Source organism: Lithobates pipiens, unplaced genomic scaffold (assembly GCF_037356315.1).
Source record: "Lithobates pipiens isolate NorthernLeopardFrog02 unplaced genomic scaffold, aLitPip1_a1.2 Scaffold_10, whole genome shotgun sequence".
Classification (NCBI taxonomy): Eukaryota; Metazoa; Chordata; class Amphibia; order Anura; family Ranidae; genus Lithobates; species Lithobates pipiens.
In genome coordinates, this window is record NW_027507686.1 from 93,868,658 (window position 1) to 93,879,244 (window position 10,587).

Sequence of the window (10,587 nt, forward strand, 5' to 3'; positions counted from 1 at the left end):
AGTTAGTGGATGTTGTGTGTGCCTCCAGCACAATATACACCGTTAGTTATCGGCCGATTTTGCGTTCTTGCTATATCCACTTATATAGCTAACTATCTTGCTCTTTTTAAATAGAGCTTGCAGTCAGTTGCAGGCGATTGTGCGTGCTGTCTGCGTGCTCTGAACCCAGTATACACCTCTATATCCACCTATATAGCTAGCTATCTTGCTCGTTTTAAATAGCGCTTGCAGTCAGTTGTAGGAGATTGTGCGTGCTGTCTGCGTGCTCTGAACCCAGTATACGCCGCTATATCCATCTATATAGCTAACTATCTTGCTCTTTTTAAATAGAGCTTGCAGTCAGTTGTAGGAGTTTGTGCGTGCTGTCTGCGTGCCCTGAACCCAGTATACACCGTTATATCCACCTACATAGCTCTTCTCTAATTGAGCCATCTGCCATCTGCAGGAGTTAGTGGATGTTGTGTGTGCCTCCAGCACAATATACACTACCCAATTGCTGGTTTTCCCATCTCCCTTCAGGCCATTACCATGTCTGGAAGGCCACCAAGGAGAGGCAGACAGGCGCGAGCCGATAAAAGAGGGCAAGCAGGCTCTGTGTCTAGAGACAACAGTGCTGGTCGTGGACGCAGTGCATTGTCATCATCAGCACATGCCCATGGGACACGCTTGTCCTTCTTTTCGGCAGCTGGACATGTTGAGCCGCAACATGCCAACGACTTGGTAGAGTGGATGACCAAGCCCTCTTCATCCTCCTCATCCTCTCTCACCCAGGCTCAGGGTACTAGCAAAGCAGCTGCCAACGCATCGCCTTCCTTCCTCTCAATGTCATCATCAGTGACTCCTTCCCTAGACCCACCACGTCCTCCTGAGGAGTCTCCTGAACTCTTTGAGTACAGTGTTGGGTACATGCTCCAGGAGGATGCCCAGTGTTTTGTAGGCTCTGATGATGATACTCAGCTAGAGGAAGGCAGTAGCGTGAGCGCAGAGATAGGGGATGCTCAAGAAGGACAGCAATCTGGCAGTCATGTTCCACAAGCTGCAGCATACTGCCAGGTTTGCTCCAGCGATGAAGAGGGAGGGGATGATGAGGGCACTGACTCCACGTGGGTGCCTGGTAGGAGAGAGGAGGAGGAGGAGGAGGCACATGTCCAACGAGGCAGGATGCCCTCTGGGGGCTAGCTTAGGGGCAGCACACCGACTGAATCACACCGCAGAGCTCCGCCTGTTCAGGGCGCTGCCTCTGCGCGTTATTCTAAAAGTTCTTTGGTGTGGGCCTTTTTTGAGACGAGTGCATCAGATCGCACCGCTGCTATTTGCAACATATGTCTCAAGCATATCTCGCGTGGCCAAAACATCAGCCGCTTGGTCACCACATGCTTGACGAGACATATGTTGACCTGCCATGCAGCTCATTGGCAAGCGTACCTCAAAGACCCACACCAAAGAACAAAGCGGACCTCTCCTTGCTCCTCATCAGCTGGGATCTCCAACCCCACTAGACCTTCGGTCCTCTCTGAAACCTGCTCTGAGAGGAATGAAGGTGTAGAATTAGGTGTGTCACAGCCAAGTGCTTCCGGGCACTCTGCTAAGCAGTACACCCATGTCCAATTATAGCAGGCATATGTCCCTGCCCCAGCTGCTGGACCAGCGAAAGAAGTTCACTCCCAGCCATCCACATGCCCAGCGGTTGAATGCTAGCTTAGCTAAATTGCTAGCACTTCAACTGCTGCCTTTTCAGTTGGTAGACCCGGCCCCCTTCTGTGAGTTTGTACAATGTGCGGTTCCTCAGTGGCAGGTCCCCAAACACCACTTTTTCTCACGGAAGGCGATTCCGGCTCTCTACCGGCATGTGGAAGGCAATGTCCTTGCCTCGCTGGACAGGGCGGTCAGTGGTAAGGTGCATATTACCGCTGACTCATGGTCCAGCAGGCATGGACAGGGACGTTACCTGTCTTTCACGGCCCATTGGGTCACTCTTCTGGCAGCTGGGAAGAATGCAGGACAAGGTGCAGTAGTGTTGGAGGTTGTTCCGCCACCACGCCTCCAAAATGCTACTATTGGTTGTGACACACCTCTCTCCTCCACCCCCTCCTCTTCTTCTTCCTCCATGGCCTCTTCCAGTGCTCTGTCCTCAGAACCAGCGGTGCTCTGTAGGCTTTCCAGGGGCTACGCAAGTACGCAGGCAAAACGATGCCATGCCGTGCTTGCGCTGGTTTGTTTGGGGGACAGGAGCCACACTGGGGTGGATGTTTTGTCAGCTCTGCAGGGGCAGGCCAAGAGGTGGTTGACGCCACGCCAGCTTAAGCCAGGAATGGTGGTTTGCGATAATGGCACCAACCTCCTCTCTGCCCTCCGACAGTGACAACTGACCCATGTGCCCTGTGTAGCTCACGTCCTTAACCTGGTGGTGCAGCAGTTCTTGGGCAGGTACCCGGGCTTACAGGATGTCCTGAAGCAGGCCAGGAAAGTCTGTGTGCATTTCCGCCGATCATTTAATGCCTGTCCTCGGCTGGCTGAGCTCCAAAAGGAGTTGAACCTGCCCAAGAACCGCCTTATATGTAACATGCCCACCAGGTGGAACTCAACGTTGGCCATGCTGCAGCGGCTGCACATGCAGCAGGGGGCCATCAATGAGTACCTGTGCGACTACGGCACCCGGACAGGGTCAGAGGAGCTCGGTTTTTTCTCACCACGCCAGTGGGGCATGATCAGGGATGCATGCACTGTCCTGTCACTGTTTGAGGAGGCCACAAGGATGGTGAGCAGTGACAGTGCATGCATCAGTGACACTGTACCTCTTGTCCACCTCTTGGAGCATACGCTGTGTGGAATAATGGACAGGGCACTTGAGGCAGAACAGAGGCAGGAAGAGGAGGACTTCCTTGCCTCTCAAGGCCCCCTTTATCCAGACAGTGTTCCTGCTGTGCCACCCATCACACAGGAAGAGGATGAGGAGGAGGAGGAGGATGATTGTGTCAGCATGGAGGTGGAGGCTGGCACTCAGCATCAGCAGCAGCAGCAGTCTTGTAGGCATGATTTACAGTCCCAAGAAACCCGTGGACTTGTACGTGACTGGGAGGAGGTAGCTGCGGATCATGTTGTCCTTAGTGACCCAGAGGACTCCGGACCGAATGCCTCAGCTAACCTACACTGCATGGCCTCCCTGATCCTGCAAAGCCTGCGGAAGGATCCTCGTATTCTTCGGATCAAGGAGAGTGACCATTACTGGCTGGCCACTCTCCTTGATCCATGGTACAAGGGTAAGGTTGTCGACCTTATTTTGCCATCACAGAGGGAGCAGAGGATGAGACATCTTCGGGAGGCCTTGCAGAAAGGTCTTTGCAACGCGTTCCCAGAGACTGGGAGGTTACAAACTTCTAGTCCTGGACAACGTGTTGCTGAGGCATCGGTCAGAAGGAGCAATTTTTTTGTCCGCAGCCCCAAGGTATGATCAGTTCCAGCAACCATCGCCAGCGTCTGATTTACATGGTGCAGGAATACCTAGGGGCAAGGTCAGACTTGGACACCTTTCCCACCGAAAATCCTCTGGCTTACTGGGTCTTGAGGATGGATCACTGGCCAGAGCTTGCACAGTATGCAATTGAGCTACTGGCCTGTCCTGCATCCAGCGTTCTTTCGGAACGCACCTTCAGTGCTGCTGGTGGCTTTGTTACCGATCACAGGGTGCGCCTGTCCACCGAATCAGTTGATCGACTGACCTTCATCAAGATGAATCAGTCTTGGATCACCCACAGCTACCAAGCACCTGAAGCTGATGTAACCGAATAATTTTTTTGGAAATATCACATCCCTTTAAGACTGCCTGATGCTGAGTGACTGTCCTGTTATGTTGATTGTCTATCCTCTTCCTCCTCCGCTGATATGTTGGAAGAACAGTTTTGGTTCTGGGAGATGCCACCAGCCCAATTTTTCTGCCCCTGTTTAACAGAGGCGTTTAATTACAATTTTTGATGCAATGCTTTGCAGCAGGGCTCATTCCTGCACTACAACTAGAGTATATGGGAGAGGTTGCAGTGTCGTGGCACCAGCACCAGTGCCTTAGGCCCAATTTTTCTGCCCCTGTTTAACAGGGGCATTTAATTACAATTCTTGATATAATATTTCACAGGAGGGCCCGTTCCTGTGCCCACCCAGAGTAACTGTAAGGACTTATAGTGTTGTGGCACCACAACCACCAAAGGTCAATTTTTCTACCACTGTTAAACAATGGCATGTAATTACAATTCTTGATATAATCGTTCACAGCAGGGCGCTCCAGCGCCCACCAAGAGTCACTTTGAGGGCTTATAATGTTGTGGCAAAACCAACACCTTGTTCCGCCATTTCTGCAGAGCATATAGGGCAGGCCCCTACTTTCAAACATCCAACTTACAAACATCTCCTACTTGCAAACGGAAGGAGACAACAGCAAGTGAGATGAAACAAGACGGACGGCAAAACAAATTATACAGGGGTGATAACCCTTCCCTATGTTTTCCAAATAGATTTTTTGACTGGAGCTGAACTTTAAAAATGTACCAGATGAAAATTACAAACAGATTCTACACAGTCCCTGTCTTGTTTGCACGTCCTGTATACTGCTGTTCTGAGTATATAGGTGTCATGGTTATGCAGTGATCTTCCTGTGTTTGCTTACCTTCCCCCATGTCTTCAGACTAAGAAGCCAACCACTTCCACCTGGTGGTTTTTATAACCTCTCCTCTAAGCATGGCTCCACCCCAGGCCCTATCAGGGAGCCCTATATTAACCTGTGCACTGCAGGTCTCAGTGCTGATCAACCATTGTGTATTCTTTGTGTGTTAGCTTCCTGTTTCCTGCCGTGTGCTCTGCTACTGGTTTCCGTTACTGACTTTGGCGTGTCTTGACTATCCTTGTTTGCCTGTGATCCTGACCTTTTGGCGTGTACCCGACTATTCTTGTCTGCTTGTGGCCCCGACCTTGGCTTTGTCCCTCACCACCCCTATCCTCCTGTTGCCTACTGTGGGTGTGAGCTGGGGGACCCTGGGGGTCGCGACCTGGAGCGAGTTGCAGCCAAGTCCATCCTCACCACTGGAGGCTCTGGTGAACACCTGCTGGCTCTTAGACTCCGCGCCCCGGGGAATCTTACGCTCTAACCCCAGTGGGATCTGTCCCCCGTCTGCAGCGGTCAACCGTAGGGTCCACAACCTTGCGGTGCACTCCTGATCCCTACAGTGTGCACCTGTCACCTCGCCTCAAGGTGACCTGACAGTTTGATCAGCCTTGGACCCGGCTGACGTGCCGCTTCCTGCCGATGATCCATTGCAGAGCTTAGTTCAGTGACTTGAGACCCAAGAATCGCATCAGACCCAGGTGATGCAATTCCTTCAGGATTTGGCATCCCGTTTTGAACAGGTTCAGGCCTCATTAGGACCCCCGGTTCAACAACCTCAACCGCTATCTGCCGCTGCACCTATCGCATCAGTCGCAGCCACACATTCATTACAACTACCAGCTCCAGACCGTTTCTCTGGGGACTCCAAGGCTTGCAGGGGGTTCCTTAGCCAGTGCACAATTCATTTTGAACTTCTGCCCCAAAACTTCCTGTCCGATCGGGTAAAAGTCGCATATATCATATCCCTCCTGTCCGGCGAGGCGTTAGCCTGGGCCGCCCCTCTGTGGGAACTGAATGATCCAGTGGTTTCTAGCCTGTCTGATTTCTTGAAACTTTTTCGGAATATCTTTGAGGAACCGGGTCGTGTCTCCTCAGCGGCTAGCGCTCTTTTACGTCTCCGTCAAGAGTCCGCTTCTGTGGGTCAGTATGCTCTTCAGTTCCGTATCCTCTCAGCTGAATTGAGCTGGAATAATGAGGCCCTAGTTGCAACCTTTTTACATGGCCTCTCTGATAGAGTGAAGGATGAATTAGCAGGAAGATCCCTTCCTGCTGATCTGGACAGTGTCATCACCTTGTGTAACCAGATCGATATTCGCTTTCAGGAGAGGGCCCTGGAAAAAAGACGCCAGCACTCCCCGTTCTTTAGGCAGCCTGAGTCCCCAGTCCCTTCTCCTCGATCCGAGGAGCACCCCCTGCCTACCGAGGAACCTATGCAGTTGGGCTGGACTAAGTTATCCCCCGAAGAACGCGCTAGGCGTAGAACTCTGGGCCTATGCCTCTATTGTGGGTAATTTCCGTGACACTTGTTCTCTTCGTCCGGAAAAACGCTCAGGGCTAATACATCTGGAAGGTGGAGTATTAGACCCTGAAATATCACCTTCACCTTCTCGTCTTCTCCTTTCTGTGTTGCTTCATGTCGGTGCTTCCTCTCGTTCGGTCTCATCACATCTGGATTCCGGAGCCGCTGCCAATTTCATGGATTGGGAAACTGCATCCTCCATGAGACTTACCCTTTTGCCCCTTACAACACCATTGGTGGTCTTGGCGATTAATGGCACGGTTCTCCCAGGGGGCCCTATCCGCTTCCAGACTATTCTTGTTAAGATGTCAGTAGGGACACTCCACCAGGAGTGGATATCCTTCCTTGTCTTACCTAAGGCTTCATCTCCTATCATATTAGGTCTTCCTTGGTTTCGGCTCCATTCTCCACACGTTGACTGGTCTGCTGGACAGATCCTGGCTTGGGGTTCCTCCTGTTCCTCTTCCTGCCTACTCAAGGGTACCCCAAAGGAGAGACTTCCTGTTACCACCATCCCAGTATCTTCTGCTTTTCCTGCTGTATATGGCTATCTCTGGGACGTGTCCTGCAATAGTCGGACTGGTGCACTCTCTGGGTCATGTGGTACTCTGGATGAGGAGCCCACCTATGAACCTGAGTAGATCATTCACTCCAGTTCGCATAACCATTTACCTTTGCCTGTCCCTAATCTCCCTTGGACGCACAGCCAGGCTAACTTGTCTGCAAGTTCCAGAGTCGCTATGCCTTGTGATGCGATTGAGATGGTCGCTACATCTGACAATACTATTCAGTCGGCCTCCACACCACTTATGCCAGTCCAGCCCATGCCCAATGAGCTTCCTGCTTCTTGTTCAGGACCTTCTGTGACCCAGCCTTACCCTACTACTACTATGTCCATTCAAACCCATTTAAGAGGCTCAATCCATCCTTTGGATAGAATACCTCATTCGGCCAGGAGGGGTTTTCGATCTTTTTCTCAAGGTTCTGTTTGTGTTTGTGTTTCAGCTATCCAGCTTGACTCTTGCGACATGTCACCCTCTAACCAACCTGACCTCAGGGATCCACTGACCTCTGCCCAGTCTGGTGGTCCTGTTATGGATGCCCAACTCATCTTTAAGGGTCTGGGGGACCCTGCTCAGACTCCTGATCTTCTCATGCCCTTACCCATTCCTAAAAAGGCTTTAGTCCTCAAGTCCTCTCGTCCTCTCCCTACCTCTGCTTTGGTCTCTGAGGATAATCTAAAATACGAGGTTAGTCAAGTTTTGGATTCCCGGCTCCGTACCTCGTACTTTGGAAAGGGTTGGGTCCTGAGGAGAGGTCTTGGATCACTGCATCTGAGGTCTTTGCTCCCTGTCTGTTTAGGAGGTTCCATCTGGAGTTTCCCTTTAAGCCTGGACCCAGGCGGGGGAGGGGGAGGCCTCGTAAGAGGGAGGGTACTGTCATGGTTATGCAGTGATCTTCCTGTGTTTGCTTACCTTCCCCCATGTCTGCAGACTAAGAAGCCAGCCACTTCCACCTGGTGATTTTTATAACCTCTCCTCTAAGCATGGCTCCACCCCAGGCCCTATCAGGGAGCCCTATATTAACCTGTGCACTGCAGGCCTCAGTGCTGATCAACCATTGTGTATTCTTTGTGTGTTAGCTTCCTGTTTCCTGCCGTGTGCTCTGCTACTGTTTTCCGTTACCGACTTTGGCGTGTCTTGACTATCCTTGTTTGCCTGTGATCCTGACCTTTTGGCGTGTACCCGACTATTCTTGTCTGCTTGTGGCCCCGACCTTGGCTTTGTCCCTCACCATCCCTATCCTCCTGTTGCCTACTGTGGGTGTGAGCTCGGGGACCCTGGGGGTCGCGACCTGGAGCCAGTTGCAGCCAAGTCCATCCTCACCACTGGAGGCTCTGGTGAACACCTGCTGGCTCTTAGACTCCTCGCCCCAGGGAATCTTACGCTCTAACCCCAGTGGGATCTGTCCCCCATCTGCAGCAGTCAGCCGTAGGGTCCACAACCTTGCGGTGCACTCCTGATCCCTACAGTGTGCGCCTCTCACCTCGCCTCAAGGTGACCTGACAATAGGGCCTGGGGGCCACAAGTATTTCCTTTTTTAATATGGGTACAGGGTTCCCCTTAACAAAAAAAAAAGGCTTCCCCCTAAGTGGGTGGGATTTTAAATGACCATCAACTCCGGACACAAATGGACACAATAATATACCATTTTTATTCATAAATTACACAATGTACATAATATTACCAGGAAGTGCAAATGGGCTAAACAATGTCCTTCTGGTATATTAATAAATAAACAAACATATATACAGAACAAAATATGATTAAAACAATGCTTGTCCTATATCAACCACACCCAACGCGTTTCCAGTTGCTGATAATTCAGAACCTTCATCAGGGGTGAACAAACTTGATGATATAGCAATCTAGTGAGGTGTAAGTTCGAGGATCAAAATGCCTGCCATTTAGAAAAATATAAGTATGTCTGAAGAGTACTTCAAATACTATCGAGATGTCAACCAAGTACAGGATGTCCTGCAAATTACTTCCAGATCAGTTAGACGGTTTCTATGGCAAGGGGGGGTTTTGCTTCTATGTGAGACATTAATTGGAACACAAATGGCTATCTGGATGTTTCAAGTCCACCTTCATGTGTGTTTCAAGCTGAATTAGCATGTATATGACTTTCACCCAGGGTTGCCTTGTCCCATTCCCAGGAAATAAGCCCAAAAGGAAAACTGGAAGCTGTAGTCCAACCACAAATTACAAACGGCACAGCAGTCCTCTATGTGCAGCGTATGGATGGTTCTCCTTAATATCCGTACAAGACCCAAAGGGGCTGGTAATGGGCAGGGGGGGCTACCCATGCCATTTTCTCAATGATTTTCAAAAATATTGCAGGAACCAGATATAACATTAAAACCGCAAGCAGTTTGAAATGACGTTATTTCCGTTAAATGTCATTTTGTGCAGGGACTGTTCTAAACACGGAAAACACATGGCACTTCACAGGCATCTAATAGACACCCCCCAGGCACGATATTTAAAGGAATATTTCTTTTCACTTTAATCGTCATTAAAATCAGTGCTCCCGCCAAAATGGGCATTTTTAAAAACATTTTAGGCATTGACCCATGTCCCCTGGGGCAGGAGCCAGGTCCCCAAACACTTTTTAGGACAGTATCTTGCATATTAACAGTTAAAATTAGCACGTTTAATTTCGAATGTTCGAGTCCCATAGACTTCAATGGTGTTCTAACGTTCGTATGAATTTGGGGTCCGTTCGAAAGTTCTGGTACGAACCGAACTGGGGGGTGTTCGGCTCATTCCTAGTGACAAACACAAACGGAAGACCAGTTACCTTGTCTTCCACAGGTGTCAAGCCCAAGCCACCATTCTGGAGCCGTCTGTAAAACTCAGTCTTGGCTAGGGATGAGCCGAACACCCCCGGTTCGGTTTGCACCAGAACTTTCGAACGGACCCCAAATTCATACGAACTTTAGAACCCCATTGAAGTCTATGGGACTCGAACGTTCGAAATTAAAAGTGCTAATTTTAACGACTAATATGCAAGATACTGTCCTAAAAAGGGTTTGGGGACCTGGCTCCTGCCCCAGGGGACATGGGTCAATGCCTAAAATGTTTTAAAAATGGCCGTTTTGGCGGGAGCACTGATTTTAATGACGATTAAAGGGTCGGGGTGTGGCCGGATGTTGATGGGAGTGGAGGTGTGTGGGGAGTGAGAGCATGGTGCTGCTCTGCCCCTTGTTGCCCTGCCTGTTCTGATGTCCTTGCGTTGATCCTCCCTGGGTTACCTGATGCTGCCTAAAGTCCCTCAGTACACAGCGCTTTGTATGGCTTTCAGGCTCCTATGCTTAGACACATACCGTTTAAATGTTTGACAGTTTAAACTGAGCCGTTGTGGCTTGTTTCCTTTAAGCCCGAGTGTTTTTTTCTGGAGCACGGGGACTGCTGCTGTCTGTGTCAGGCTATTGGAGCAAGAGCCGAGAGTCTCGCTGGGGATCTCGCGAGACTTCGTGCGGCTCCTGGATTCCCGTGACGCTGTGGAGCTTCTCCCCCCGCTCTGTACGAGCTTGGTGCGCGGACACGTGTGGCGTGCCCGGCACCTTAGACTCTGGGCGGCAGGTTGCCTGGCGTGAGGTGTGTAGGTGAGAGGGGACTCCTGCGTAGAGTTCCCCCTCCCCCCCCCCCCCCCCCCCTCCTTCGCTTGTTGCTCTCTGCTTCCCAATCAGACTAAGTTGTCCGAGTGATTGCTGTGATGAGAGCAGTGAAATGAAACCTACACTAACAGCGCTACTTGTCTGATTTTCTGGGGGAGAGAGAGAAAGTTCTGGATAACTTGGATGCCCTGCACAGACCTGTGGAACGTTATATGGCTACGGACCAGCAAT